Below are 15,043 nucleotides of genomic sequence, written 5' to 3'. Positions count from 1 at the left end.
TGTAAGTCGATTGCAGACAAAAAAAACAAAACAAAAAAAAACAAACAAACAAACAAAAAAACAACATCAAATCCATTATAAAGCTGGCCAGAAGAAAGTTATTGCTTTAAAACAATGCTAATGCATTTTGTTAGGATAAATTTGCACCAGACTTGCAGTTTTACTGTTTGTGCTGGTAACTTTTCTGATCCACCATTAAGTACTCTGAAGCCAGATTTACCAAGCCATGTAACCACAGCTTGGCCTCTATACCTGTCTTTTCTTAGATGGTTGTTAGCTGTAATGGTAAGAGGAATGCCAGTGATGCATATGCTTCATATTTCCAGCTTGGCATTATAATGATACTGAAATGGCTCCTCCAAAAATGAATATTATATATTGTAGAAGTCTATAGCATGGGTCATCTCTGCCTCAAAATATTTTTGAACCAAATAAGCAAGAAAAAGCAGCTTCTAAAAAAAAAAAAAAAAAAAGATCTTTCTAAGATTAAAGATTACAAAACTGATTAAAAGCATCCATCCTTCAAAATGTCTTAGTGGTGGTTTAACTATTTGGCTAGAGCATGTGTTCAGTGCACCAAAATCTCTTGAGTTTGACAGGTGATTTGGATGAGCAAGAAATGGAAAATCAGGTGTACTCTTTGAAGTTGGCGTATTTTATTCATATTAGACATTTCTGATCAGGCCTTCCCACAGTGAGTAATAACGCTTTTTTTGGTAGGCAATTGGACAATTCTGATTTGTATAAAAATCCTTCCTTTTAAAGCCTTTGTAGCATAATCACAGATCCTGACAAAAATATAAGGTTAAAGTTGTAATTTGTCTTTAGGAAGGAAGCTATGGTCATCTACTGATATATCATTTCTCAGCTGCCCAGCAACATGATGTCCACAGCCAATTCACACAGGACATTCATCTTACAGCCTAGTCCCAGGCAGAAAAAGAAATGAGCAGGCATTCAGTGCTTCATTTCAAGACATTCAAAGAAATCTCCCAATAGGTGTCAGATACCAAAGGCTGGACTCCAGGCTTCCTTGCAGACAGTGGGAGTTTTACTGCTGACCTCAGTGAGGCATTGAAACCAATATTCCAGTCCACATCAAGGGAAAACAAGAACCATTACACACTGTTCGTGACTAGGCAGGGCTATTCTGGTCATCCTCACATTTGATTCCCATTAAGGACTGGGATCCCTCTTAGGCAGAAACACAGTTTGGGACTCTGTTGAGATGAAAAGGTGGATAATGTGTACATGTACCTGTCAGAGAGGCGTGTGAGGTCACAGCAGTAGGCCTGGTTGAGTGTGGAAACCAGAGTGAAGACCCTGGCTACACAATGCAAGGACCCTGCTCTGAGGTCTCACAAGAAGATCTGTTCCCACTTATAGACATACATGGGATCTAGGAGAAAATAAAATTTAAAAAAAATGCACTGAGAGTCACAATCTTATACTTTAAATATTTGGATACTAGATATGGAGCTATCTCAATCTCACAGGGGGTTTGCAAGGAAGGGCTCTGAAACAGGGGTTTTCTGAAGTGGTGGGCAATTAGTTGTAATAAGTAATTTACTGAAGTAATCCAAGAGTCTTATGTTTATAAAGGATCTATTGATGTTGAAGTACTATTTTTATGAGCGGAGCAAAGAGCAAAAAGGTACTCTCAGACCTGAGCAGAAATTGGTGCTGAATAAGGTTTCTAACTTTAAATATATTTTAAGAGTATTAAAGAGATTTTAAACTGAAATTGCAGTCAGGAATTCAAATTGCAGCTTGCTATTAAAGATGTTGGTTTCCTGATGCCTGCTACTGTACTTACAAAGAACAAGTACTGGCTACTCTAACTATCTCTGCATCATGAAAACATTTACAGATGATTATAACAGGTCTGTCCATTTTTAGTTGCCAAGGGCCAGGTTATTTCCTACTGAGACAAAACTATGTAAAGGCTACAACTCTGTACAGTTACCATTAGGTATTTCTGACTGACCCTTCAGTGCAGAGGATGGCTGGGATTTGCAGCTCTATGAGTTACACTCCTCCACATCCGCAGGGTCATCACACAAAACCTGAACCCCCCGTGACGTCCTGTGGTGGCTGGGGAGGCCTCTGGGACTTCCCTGATTTCCTCCAGAGCTATTCTCCAGCCAAGGCTCCCTCTTCATCTCTGCCCCCACCAAATCCTCCCTTGAACCCACCAAATGCTAGGATCTTTAGCATGCCCTTCTTCCCAAATGTGTTCCTGTCTGTTCTTTCTTTGTGATACCACAGGGAACATCTGCTTCCTCCAAAGCTACTTATGTCTTTCTCTGAGAGCTGAGCTGACACAGGGGCAGATCCCAGGGGCCGTCCCCCCACGGCAGCATGCCTTCATCGGGTGACCACATCCATCAAGCAACCTGCCAGGGGAGTGAGACTTGGTCACAAAATAAATCCCATTTCCTTTCCATATACCAGAGAATATTTCTAAGACCTACAGCTGATGGCAATACTTTTTGCAGCAATGGAGCCCAAGAAACAAAAAGCCAGCCATCCAATGCCTGGAAAAGATGCTGAAAGAAAACTATTGTCATCTGATGGAGCAAAAGTGTCCCAGCAGTTTCTGCTAAAGCAAAGAATCTCTGGGCCATCCCACTCTTCCAGCTCTACCAGCACAGCCCAAAGGGCAGATCACATGATTACTAGTGCATTTTGAAGCATGTTTTAGTATACCATTTATCTGGAAATTTATTTTTTTGTTGGTGGTCATCCCCATTGCCCTTATCAAGTTGCATTTGATGAGTAGACTACATGTATTTTTATGGCTGATGTTTCACAGCAGCAAATAAAAAATACTTAACTGCATCTGGGCAGTGTGCAAGTGGATCCTAATTGTATGTTGAACCAGTCCTGGAAGGAGTGTTTTCTGTCCTTTCCCCCTGAGAATGGAGCTTGAGCTGGCAGAAAGTCCTGTTGAGGAAAGAAAAAGTCATTTAGCCACTGATGAACTCGACCTCTTTGAAGAGACCTGTTTGCTGCAGACTTCAGGAGACTGAGGGTATTATGCCTTCTGTTACAAAAAACTGTGATGGTTGAAAGAGCACCCAACAAATCACTGACATGTCATGTCACCAACCTCAGCTTAGCAGACAGCGTAGGCAAGGACACATCACATTCAGCATTCAGGCACCTCCTGGCAAAGAGTTTTTCTCTCTCCACCCTGACCACTCAGCAAGTCAGCATTGTTTTACATCACCTTTGCTCCCAGCTACATTCAAACATGATGAAGTCTTGTAACACATGTGGTTTTAGCATCATTACACAATCATTACACAAGCAATCACTAGTTCATTGGGTGTCTTTTTTCCCCTCTTCCCCCTGCCTCCTAAGTGTCTGCTCACAGCAGAATTTAACTCCATTTTCCAGCAGCTAAGGAAGGCTGTGGTGGGACAGCAGAGAACCTGCTGACCAGCAACGTCATATAGTGTTAGAACTGGAGGAGCATGTGGGGAAAATCTCCACACAGTGAACAAGAAGGGCTATTTAGGGGATATAACAGAAAGCACTGATGACAACAAATATGCTTCAGTCACTCACTAACAGAACAGTCCTTACACGTCCTCCTCCATGGAGGCCCCGTAGCTTCTTTTGCATTTGTGGAGAAATTAACAAGTGGAGAGCCTGATCCAATTAAATAAGTTGGATGTAATAACAAAATTCAGCCAGATTATACTCTTATAACACACATACATACACGGAAGGACTGATTTAAGACGGTATAGACTGCCATAACTTGGGCATTCTCCACCGGTTGAAAACATGACCATTTGGCATTGGTAACAATCTTTCAGTCTAGCATTTTTTATGAAATTAATACACACATACACCTATCAGTATATCTGTCTACATCTGAAACGACTATTCATACATTTTTTCCCATGTCACATTGAAAACCTTTTATCTATTCACTTTGCTCTGCTTTTGGCAATTCCTAGTCAACAACAACATTTATTTCTCACCCCAGACCCATTCACCCTCTTTCCAGGAAGCTCTCAAAAGCCTTCAACTTTACTCTTATTACTTCCTTTTCCTTATTCCACTGTCCTGTTGACACACAGTCCTATGATAGTAAACCAGGGCAAACTGCTGTATGTGCAGCTTGTCCAATGCTGCTATGGAGCTAAAGGCAAAATGGAGGGTGGGTTGCCTCCAGCCCAGAAATTTTTTTGCCCTATCTCCTTCTAGAAGTCAGTTGCCTACCAAAAATGCTTCTCTTCTTTGAACTTTGGTGTGAAGTTCAGGCCAAATCCATCTGCAGAGCAGTGATTCCTAGAAAGGTACAAAACCCAGAGAACTAACATTCTTCCAAATTATAGCCATACCAGGAAGATGAAAGGAATACAGTGCAGGGGGCTCCTATAACTAGCTAAAGATCTACTGAAGTCTTTCTGTGCTTGCTGCAGCACACAAGCTGAGTCACAACTCCAGAGGCTTCCAGTTAACAACTAAAAGGGAGTAATGATCGATATCATTTTTCTCAGTGGGTGATTAAGACTGCTTTTAACAATATAGTCATGCATACTATGTACTAAAAGGGGTGATTCATTAATTACTTGGAAGAGGAGCATCTTCTTTTCTCAGTTCAGAAGCCAGAGGGATTAGCTAGTGCCCCACAAGCACAGCTGATTAGCATGTAGAAAGAGGAGAGGAAATACTGGCCACTTTTGTCCCTGTCCCCACATCTGCAGTGCTCTTCTCATTAAAGCAATAAAGAAATTGGGGAATTTTGTATTCAGCAGTGCCATTGTTTTAGTCATACTTTGCATAAATCTGACACCAGAGCTGGCTGCTGGCAGCTACTGTCAGCTCCCTCCGCTGCCTTGCAGTCACAGGCACCTGCATCCAGCCTAGAGCGTGATCTTCGTGGCCCTGCTGAGCAGCCTGAATTGAAATACCAGATGCTCTTCACACCACTGTCTGATGTTGCCCTGGCACATAAATGGGGAATTTTTTCATCTTGATTTTTGTGGTGATTGCCTCTTCAGAAATAAAACAAAAACAAAAACAAAACAAACAAAAAAAAACAAAACAAAACAAAACAAAACAAAACAAAACAAAAAAAAACAGCTAAAGGTAGAACTGGCAGAAGACAATGAAAATCATCCATTTTTTCTTATTTGAACCATACTGTTGCTGAAATTAAATTTCTAACAACTCCTGTCAACTTTCTGTCATCTTAAGTTTGCTAACAATAATCTTCCTTTTAAGATGAGGTCATGCATACAGTAAAGAATATGCTACTCCCAAGCCTTTTTAGGTTTGGGTAACTCCATATTTTAAGGCAGTCTTTGCAACGCCCTGGTGGCGCAATACAGCGGCATGATGGCATAACCATCTGAAAGGTAATGCTGTGATTTCTTACAGTCTTCTTCCTGTGAGGAGAAATCATGTTGCCAAAGCCTGAATACAAAACATTTCCAACAAGTGGAAATTAATGTTGCTGTCTTTTCATCACGACGTGAGTTTAATTTATGGGCAACTGCAAAGCAATTTTTTTTCTGAAGAGACTGATCAAAACTGTCACGTGCAAGACCTACATCTCTTTCTCCTTTTCTTAGAGCCCAAATATCAGATACAAGTATAACTGATGTGCAACTCAATTTGCATGCTTCTAACAGCAGTCTCATGTAATAATCATTTGGACACGCTGTACTCAGAAAACTGGCAGCAATTCCAAGATTGATGTATGTGACAGACCTCTGGCACCAGCTTAAAGATACTCAGTATCTGCAATGCTAGTATATATACAATGCCCTTGCATCCAAACATAACCACCACACTATTCCTAAGCACTGTAACATCCTGGATTCTACCAATTTCATAGAAATTCTGCATCACTCATCCCCAGGCTAAGCCTTTGTCTCAGTGTTTCTTTCTCTGCTTTTGCTTAGTCTATCTTTTGACCTAATCCTGGCTACCCCTCTTCGCCTTTCACCTCTCTTCTCTGTCACATGTTGCCTCCTTGGCTGCCACAGCACCAGCTATTTAAGCAAAATGATTTATCTTCTTCTCCATTATTCATGCCTCTCTTTTCTTGAAAAAGTCTGAGTGGAATGAAGGGTGATGCAGCCTCCACATCCTAGGACAACCCGGACCCATGTGAAGCAGTAGCAGCCCTAAGGGGTAGATAAGAAGCCCCTGTAAGTCCTTCCTTTCCCAAACACATTTGAACAATATCCTGCCCGAAACGTGGCCTACCCTCAGCTCTCCTGTGCTAGTTGGTATTTATTACCAGCCTTTTGTTACCAAATCCCTTATTTCACTTTGCCAAGTGCAGAGTAGGCTTCCCATAATGATGGAGTGGAAAAGAGTCTCTGTAGGTGCCTGTCTAGCTGAGTGCCTGATAGAAAGACCACAGGGATTTTGGTTTATATTATTAATTACGTAAGGGTGCTTAAAGCCTTGGCTACATAAATTCCACACAATAAAATTCCAAACATACAATTGGAAGAGAATATATTACTACTGAAGTAAGAAATGCTTTGGAAAAACAAATAAATTTTTTTTGCAATTCAAGGGGGGATGATATTTTGATCTGAAACATGGATAATTTTTGTGGTTTTGAAGGTCAAAAAAATGTCTCTTGAAAACCAAACAACCGAATTGAAACATGGCCAGGGTTTCCTTTCATTAAATAGTGAAATATATTGATCAAAAGAAGGATCTTCTGAGAAAAGCTCATCTTCAGTCAAAAAGTTTAAATCTCCTGAATCTCCTGAATATATGCATAGTACACACTGGACACCAAATTAAATCATCTTCATTCTATCTATGTATATAACCACTGAAGAACAATTTATTCCATTTAAAAACAGAGCATTATAAATTCCATATGTGAAATGTTATATAACTCACATTCTTTTTTTCTTTCACCATTATGCTTCAGCTTTCACCAGAAGCTTCAAAGACAAATAAATCATTAGTCATTTAACTGGTGGTATATAGTACTCATATTTGTCATCTCTGGCAGGGTTTTGCTTTTAAGCTTAAGTTAAAGCAATTCATTTGTGTCCTAAGTGACATAAGTACACAAACTTCACTGCAGCAGATCTCTGATAATGCTGAACACAGAGCAAGGTCAGACCTTGGGAAGGAAAAGTGAGCACAGTGCTGAATGACTGCTAAGATTGTTTTTTTCTGTAACTCAGGCAAACTTGTATGTTGCTCTTCTGACACATGCTTGGAAACGGCTTCATCATTTTAGCTAAAACATTTCCTGCATTGTCTCCTCAGCTCCCCACAAGAAACAGCCAGAGGCAATTACTTAGCATTGAAAACATCTGAACAATTTATTCATATTTAAGAAAGTATGGAAGAACTGAAAACAGTATAATTTGGTGGAAAGAGCTGGGCAGTCTTTTCCTAGGAGTCAATACCTGTGCTCTGCATAATGGAAAAATTGCCATTTTTCTTTATCAGTAATTCAGTGAGATTGTTACTCTGCCACTCTCTGAAAGGTCATATATAATGGTTAATATATAACTCACCGATGTGTCAGTTCTTCCCTAAAGTATTATTTCAGGCATTGCAGGGGAATTCCCTCTGATATCTGTGCCAGAGCAAAGGTACTCTGGCAGCTGCAGTTTCACAAAGGGGGACCAGCTTGGGAACGTCTGTCCCGCACCCCTGCTTTGCCTCCGGCTGCTTCTTCACACTCAAGCTGCTCTGCAACTGTTGTTGGGGCTGTGCTGTAAATCAGGTCACTGAGATCATCCAAGTTACAAATAATCTTTTTCATTTACAGGGCTGTCCTTAATACAGGTTGTTTTTCTTACCAGAACAATGTCAGAAACCGCAGTGCTGGTGCAACTGAGGAGGCAGGGCCCTGCGTGGGGCAGAGAGGAGAGAAAAGCTGTCGGGATAGTGGGCACTGGGAGGGAAGTGTGCCTGGATCTGTGGAACTGCCGGCTCAGATGGTGTCTCTTCCACTAATATGGGTAGAACGCAGTCAGGAAGGTGTTACCTTAAACCATTAACAAACAGAAAGTTCACACACAAAAGGATCATGCATTGGTTTAAAAAAAAGTCTAAACAGTAAAAATTGCTCCATATGTGACTTCTGCAGAAAAAAAAATAGCTATATACATAGGTGTTACAGAATGTATATATATATATACACACACATATGCACACAAAAATCATATTTACATTTAAAAGAAATGCAAAATACATCTCACTTCAGAGCTTTTGCCAGCCTTCAAATCCTGCATGCAGCTCTGATCCCCTGGATGGCCGGTTCATGAAAGCAACAACCAGGAAAGCCTATAGAGGGAGCAGGTCGCCTTCTTTTCCTGAGTGACAGGAGTTTTCAACCTTAAGTGACGACCCCGAGAGAAAGGAGAGACAAAGGTAGAGGATGAAGATGTTTTAGGCAGCAGCACCTGCCTCTCAGGGCATGGGCAAGAGGGCTGCAGATCCACATCTACCCTCTTCTCTTCCTTCCTCCTTCTCCACGTTCCCACTTTGAGCCCTACAAGGAGTCAAGAATCTCTCGGTATTTTCCCCTTTCTGCAGTCGCTGAAGTGCCCTGAGACTTCAGCCTCTTCTCTGCACATTGTAGGATGGAGATTTGCCTGACTGGAAACTGAGCAGAATTTCATCTTCCAAGACCTACAGCCGAAGTAATAGAGAACTGCCTAGAAATAAGGTAAGAATGCAGTAAGAAAAGCCTGGCATTTCCTGTTGAACAAAAAGAATAACTAGAAAATGCATAACTGGATGTTACAGACAATGTAAGAGAATCAGTGTTAATCAGAACCAATACTAAAACTGAATTCAGGAGACAGAATATACAGAAATATCAGTTTTTGTCAGTAGAGGCTGTGTGCCTGAACTGAATGTTATGTTTATTCTAATTTACGTGTGCATACACAGAAATTTCTAAAAGACTTTAGCCCATGTATACCTGTATTGTAGGTCCAGAAAGCTGGTAGTTATTTGTGTAACTCTAAAGCCTAGAAGGCCCAGCCTAGTCAAAATCACATTTGCTGAGCACGACACAAATCTGTACCAAGAGCCTTTGCCTTACCATGTTTATAATAGTCCAACAAAAGAGAGGATAAGGTTTTATTATTATTATTATTATTATTATTATTATTATTATTATTATTCCTTTTCTTTTTGAAACAGATAGGGAGCTGTGACCAGAAAAGTTTAACAGAAGCTGGATCTTATCAAACAAACTCAGATTCAACCTTTGAGATCAAAATACTTGCAACTAAAAAATACCTGTTTGGGAGCAATGACTTCCGTAAGGTGCTTGACTGAGTAGTATACATGTTCTAAACTTAAAAATAACAATTACAAATGAAAAAAATGGTGCACAATAAATGGCAAATACATATGCATTATTTATGATGTTGTACTTGTGGGTTCTCTTTGTAAAAAAGCTGGCCACCAGAGTGTGCACCAGCTAACTTATATTTCTGTAAAAATCTAAGAACTGGCACAAAACATACAATATTTATACATTTAAATTATACTAAGAGCTCTTCCCCCCCCATGCACTATGGTCTAATAATACTTCAGTATTTCTCTTCTGGGGAGCAAGAGCAGGTCTTAGGATTGCAACATAAATAGTTAAGTACAAGTCATGCAGCAGTAAAAAAGAAAAGGAACACTCTATTCCCTCCAATTCCCAGGCACTGCAGCATGAGGCATTAAAAAAAAAAGATATTACTTTTCCTCAGCTAACCCATATAACATGGTTCATCATTTGATACAAGTTTGCCTTTCTTTTTTTTCTTGCATCATTACAGAGAGGCCATTTGAGGAATATATTCTGCACAGTGATGTGATTCAGCAACTTTCTGGAAAACAAAAATGCAGCCCTTTTTATGGTGCACTAATGAAACACAAATGGCAATAATTTTCTGCAAATTGAGCCTAACTGAAAGCAGGCAATGTACCATGTAAGCTGAAGCTCAGTGGTCTTGGATCACAACGTCATTTTTCATGGTTTTTTAGATGATTGAATATGAGCTAAACATACCCTGCTGCTGAAACCAGGCCAATGACAACAAATACATTACTGTATGAGCTGTCAGTGTTACCAAGAATGGCTCAGCAAATAGATTTTCCTTTTTATCCAAATTCTAGGTAGCTTTTGTCCATACCAACACGTGAGACCGTCGTTTCTGAGGATCTCCCAAGGGCGTATCCACAGAAAGGTTATCCTGCAGTTCCATGAGGGCAAAGTCCCCTGTTGTGAGCTTGCCATGTCATAACTTTTTGCACGAGGGCATTGAATGGTACTCTAACACCACTGCAGAAGCACTATATAATTTTGCATATTTGGTATTCTTTACCCAGGAATGCTCCAAGTCTGGAAAATGAGATCAGGATTAAGAAGCATTTGCCTCAAGAGGGACAAAATCCCCCGCAGTGACACACAGGGTAGTCAAGAGAGTTTAGGAAGCCCTAGCGCCCCGGTGCTTCACGGGCATGTTTCCCACCAAAAAGATCGTAATAATAAAGAGATCCTTGTCTATTTAGCCTGATAGAGGAGTCTTGATGAGTGCCTGAGCTGGGAGGTGCTGCGTGTCCTGGCTAAGAGCACATGCCGCTTTCCCTCCAAGCGAGATGTGGGAGGGACGGGACGGGCAGCGTGTGTCCCACGTACCACCGCGACCCTTCCTGCCCCGAGCCGCAGGAGAGCTGCCATCACAGCTCCACGGCCCGCCGGCAGCACCCGCAGCTTGTGAGGAGCGGGTCCCACCCCCCCTGTGAACCAGGGTGAAGATAAAAAGTGCTGCGTCAGCGCCAGCCATCCTTGTTACTGGCAGAGCTGTGTGGGGACGCTTGCGCGCAGCAGCGCCTGTGGACTTGGCTAACCACTAACCAGCGTGGGGCCTTTACTCTTAGAAGCAGCAAGCAGTGCTCCCCAAACATATTGGCACTTGCAAAAGAAAGAGTAGTTTTGACAACAAAGTCTTCCAGTGACTAAGTGGCCAGTGTGTTGTTGGCATTAAATATCTGGCAGAATTTCTATCATAAACAGTGCTATCAGGCCATCGTATCTCAGCTGTAAAAACTTGCTCCAGGCTGATATTTGGCAAACAAGACCCAGCAAGATAATCCTTTTTAAAACACATTATCCTGTTTGAGTAATCTACAGACATGTAAATCAATAAGTCTGCAAGTGTGGGCCCCACTGACACCTTTGCTGATGCTATGGGCACCAGGGGAAGTGAGCACCCAGCCACCCCAGAGTACTTGCTCCAGGGCTTTCATTTTACCTACAGATGCCCTGAATGGTTCAGATGAAAATGCTGGGGAGGCATGGGGCAGAGCAGACAAGCTACAGTCAGTGAGGAAACCCAGGGAAGAGCTTCTCGAGGAGAAAAGCCCATCTCCTGAGAACTCACACCCAGCAGGATACACGGGTGAAGAAGAGCAGCTGCTGAAACTCCCAGAGTCCTACCTAGCCATACACATCTCCTTCCAAATCTGGAGTAGCCAACTTTTCCATATAAATGAAAGAAAAACTGCACCTATTTCTAACTCAGAGGAAATATCTGCTGTTGCTTCAAAATTAAAACAGCTTCTTAGTCATATGCCATAACACTGCACTGGTTACACAGTCCTCTTGTGTTTCAAAAGGTTTCCAGTCGACTCTACAACATCTGACAAATGCTTTGGTGGAAACCACTGGCCCTTCTGCATGAAGATTCCCAGATCTGTGCAGAATATCCCTGGGACAAATAAGCAGTTAAATGCAACAGGACTGGAAAACTCAGTACTGAACAAATGGTAGTGACTCTTCATGTAACCATATTAAAGTATTCGGGATTTATAGCCAGAAATACTCTTTTCATTGATTTCGTTATTAGACTTCTGTTACTGCTAAGGTTTTTCTTAAATGCTGAATCTTATTTCCAAATGCCTTTAGGGAACAACAGCCACAACAATAAAATTAGGAACCCATTACTGAAGATAAAATTAGAATAACTAAGCTTGACACTATACAGGGAAAGGCAGTGTTAAAATGTATGAGGTAAAATGATTTCTAACTATCCCAGTGTTAAACTTCATTTTGTCCTTGGAATGAGCAAGGGCAGAAATTTGTGACAAGCTACTACATCATTAAACACAACTGTGTCTTGTGCAAGTTACATGCTAAATCAGTATATTTTTTCAGTATAGGTAAGGCCAAAGATGCTTAATAAGATATTTTTAATTAATTTTTAATTAGCAAGACCTTTTTTTAAATGCTTTTGACCCTCCCTTCCTTCAGGATTGTGATTCAGGGAAGTACTGAAAAAATGGATGGTTTACTTTTCAGTCCTGTTTACACAGGAAACCTGGAGAGATATCTCGACTGAAAGAGATTCTTTGGCAAGCATGGAGAAGCCACTGCCGTCACACCTACCACCACCATGGCAAAAGCAGCAGAAGGTGACAGGTATCCACCTATCTGTACTAGGGCAACCACTCAGATACTTCATAGTGAAATTTCCTAAGCTGGACAGGACTAATGTTTCAGAGCATACATACTACCATGCCCTGGATTAGAGTTAGGTTCCCCTCATCACTCCTGAACAAGTATCTTCATGAGACGGATGTTCTCACACTGCCTGCTCACAGGTTGTGCAGTCTGGATAATGACAGTTCCTTATCACAGCTGCGTTGAAAAATGCATTCCCTGTTTTTTTCAGGAGCAAAAAAAGAAACCCCGTATTTCCAAAACCAGAACTGTGTTGTAATATCCAAGATGGGATAAGAGGGGCAGGAGGTTGTTGTGGTCTGCTCTTTCTTCTCACATGAGGTAACTAACTCCCCCCTTCCTTCTCCTCTTCCAGCCTCAAACATGTAGCTCTCATAAACTCTTTAAGGGAATATTGTCAAATACATTCTCTAAATATTTTGACACTGATGAAAAAGAGTCATTCAAATGAAAAAAATATAGTAATGAAAATACTCCTTTTAGAGCATTGCTTCACATTAGTGAACAGCTCATTTGCTATTCCTGGGTATTAATGTTGAGCTCAGTGCTTTTGCAATAGATATTTTTAAATAAAGGTTAAAGAACATGTTTGTCTTATGTTACGTACTCAAAATGTCTGTGGAAACAAACAAGCACCCTCTTCTTATGGTAGTGTGTGTAGGTCCTGAAACAAGCAGACAGACCAAATACACACGGGTTTCACAAACTCTTCTCCAGCAAAAATCTACACATTTGAGCTGACTCCTTATCTCCACTTCAATCAAATGAGCTTATTGTTAAAGTTTTACAAAGCAACCCAGCAGCAAGGTGAAAGATGAAGAGATTATTGAATAATAGATAAGAATATTTTTAGTCAGCTCAGATGCATTCATGTATCTGAGAAAGCACCAGGAAAAAAGCCCTCAGAAAGGCACTGGCTGAATTCCAGCAAAAGCAACCCAATCGTCAGCACCTCACGAGGGCCGGGGGCTCCCTGGGCCCGGGGTGCTGGGGGATCCTCATGGGAGGTGGCAGGGCAGAGCCCCAAACAGGGCTGCCAGAAGGGCACGGGGGGCACCGAAGGCAGCCCCAGCCCTGGGCATTGGGCACCTCCCTGGGGATGGGGATATGGACCAACGGGGGGAGCCCGGCTTGGGGGGGCCCATGGCCCAGCAGGGCTGGGGAGACTGGAGACCATCCCTGCTGCAGCATCACTGGGGCAGGGACCAACAGCCCCAGGGGGCTGAAATGGGGTCCTGGGCTGTAGGCAGGATGGGGGGACCCCCCAAGGGGCTGGGCAGGGTCAGTCAGAGCTGGGGGTGACCTCAGGACCCTGACACTGTCACACAGAGACGTAGAATTACTAAGAAAAAATTTCTTAGTCTTTCTGCTTCTGGAATTGATGAAGATACTTTTGCTTCCTTTTCGTTCATAGCTTTATAAGCCCAGCAATCCTGCCCTTGAATTTTCAGCAAGTAAACCCATTCCCAAGGTCATTCCTTCCCATCAGGTTTCCTACAATGTTGTTAAATGCAGGGGCAACAAAGAATTTGTAGTGCTCTGGAAAAGACCTTCCCCACATGCAAAAGAAGGAAACTACCAAATTGTCTGATTCCAGCACTGTTCTGCTTCTCACACCCTGCATCCTTTAACCGAGTGAGAATTATTGCTCCATTATTATGGTCTGAAGAGACAAAGATTTTGAAAAGATCTTTTCACTGCCTGAGCCAGCCCTCTCTCTGTTGTCTTTCCCTTTTAATGGAGATCACAGGGCAGTTGACATCTTTGATCTCACACAGCTCCTGAGAGCCTCTGAAGAAGTGGAGATATAATAACATCATTCACTTAAAAGCTAGGGAGATACTGACTGAAACAGCATCTACTGAAATAAAATAACAGTGAATAATGAATAGTTACTTGGATATTCAGAACTTCATTCATTAAAAAAACATTTCTGAAAGGAACTGGTTCATGTGTCCCTGGGAACACTAATACAAGAACTGCCATGCTAAATCAGACTTGGCATTTAGTCTAGAATCAAAGTACTTGCACACAGTCCATCCTCCCACAACACTGACTACAGAGCAGAAAAGCCCTTGTCTTACCTCATGTGCAATAGTGGGGTAGAAAATCTTTTAGAATGCATGTGTAAACAGGGGATACTTAGTAGTATGCACGAAGCACAGTCCATCACAATGTAATGGTATGACAGCCCCAAAAACAGCATATCATGTGAAAAGACCCTAGTGTTGGGGTCTTTTAAGGCACTGACAGCCATAAACCTGCAGCACCATGGAGCTCAGCACTGCTTAATTTACCTTGTTTTTCTGACAGGGAAGTTTTGGTCATCTCCTTGTTCCCCTAGCTAGACTGCTGTAGGCAGCTGAGTTAACAAGTTCAAAATTAGCTCGGATGTGTAGAAGTTATACCTTGGGTCCTGGAGAAAAAGAGCAGATACTAACTGGTGCTTGAGACTGCAGCAGACATAGCCCAGCATTTTTGGACCTCTGTCCAGAAAAGTGTTCCAGAACACATGTAGCTGTAAGGTTCTGAATAGACTTGGCAACTGCATTAGTTAATAAT

This window comes from Tyto alba, unplaced genomic scaffold, assembly GCF_018691265.1.
Source record: "Tyto alba isolate M040663 unplaced genomic scaffold, T.alba_DEE_v4.0 Super-Scaffold_2, whole genome shotgun sequence".
Classification (NCBI taxonomy): domain Eukaryota; kingdom Metazoa; phylum Chordata; class Aves; order Strigiformes; family Tytonidae; genus Tyto; species Tyto alba.
The sequence above is the reverse complement of the archived record's forward strand: the minus strand, read 5'-3'. Positions refer to the sequence as shown.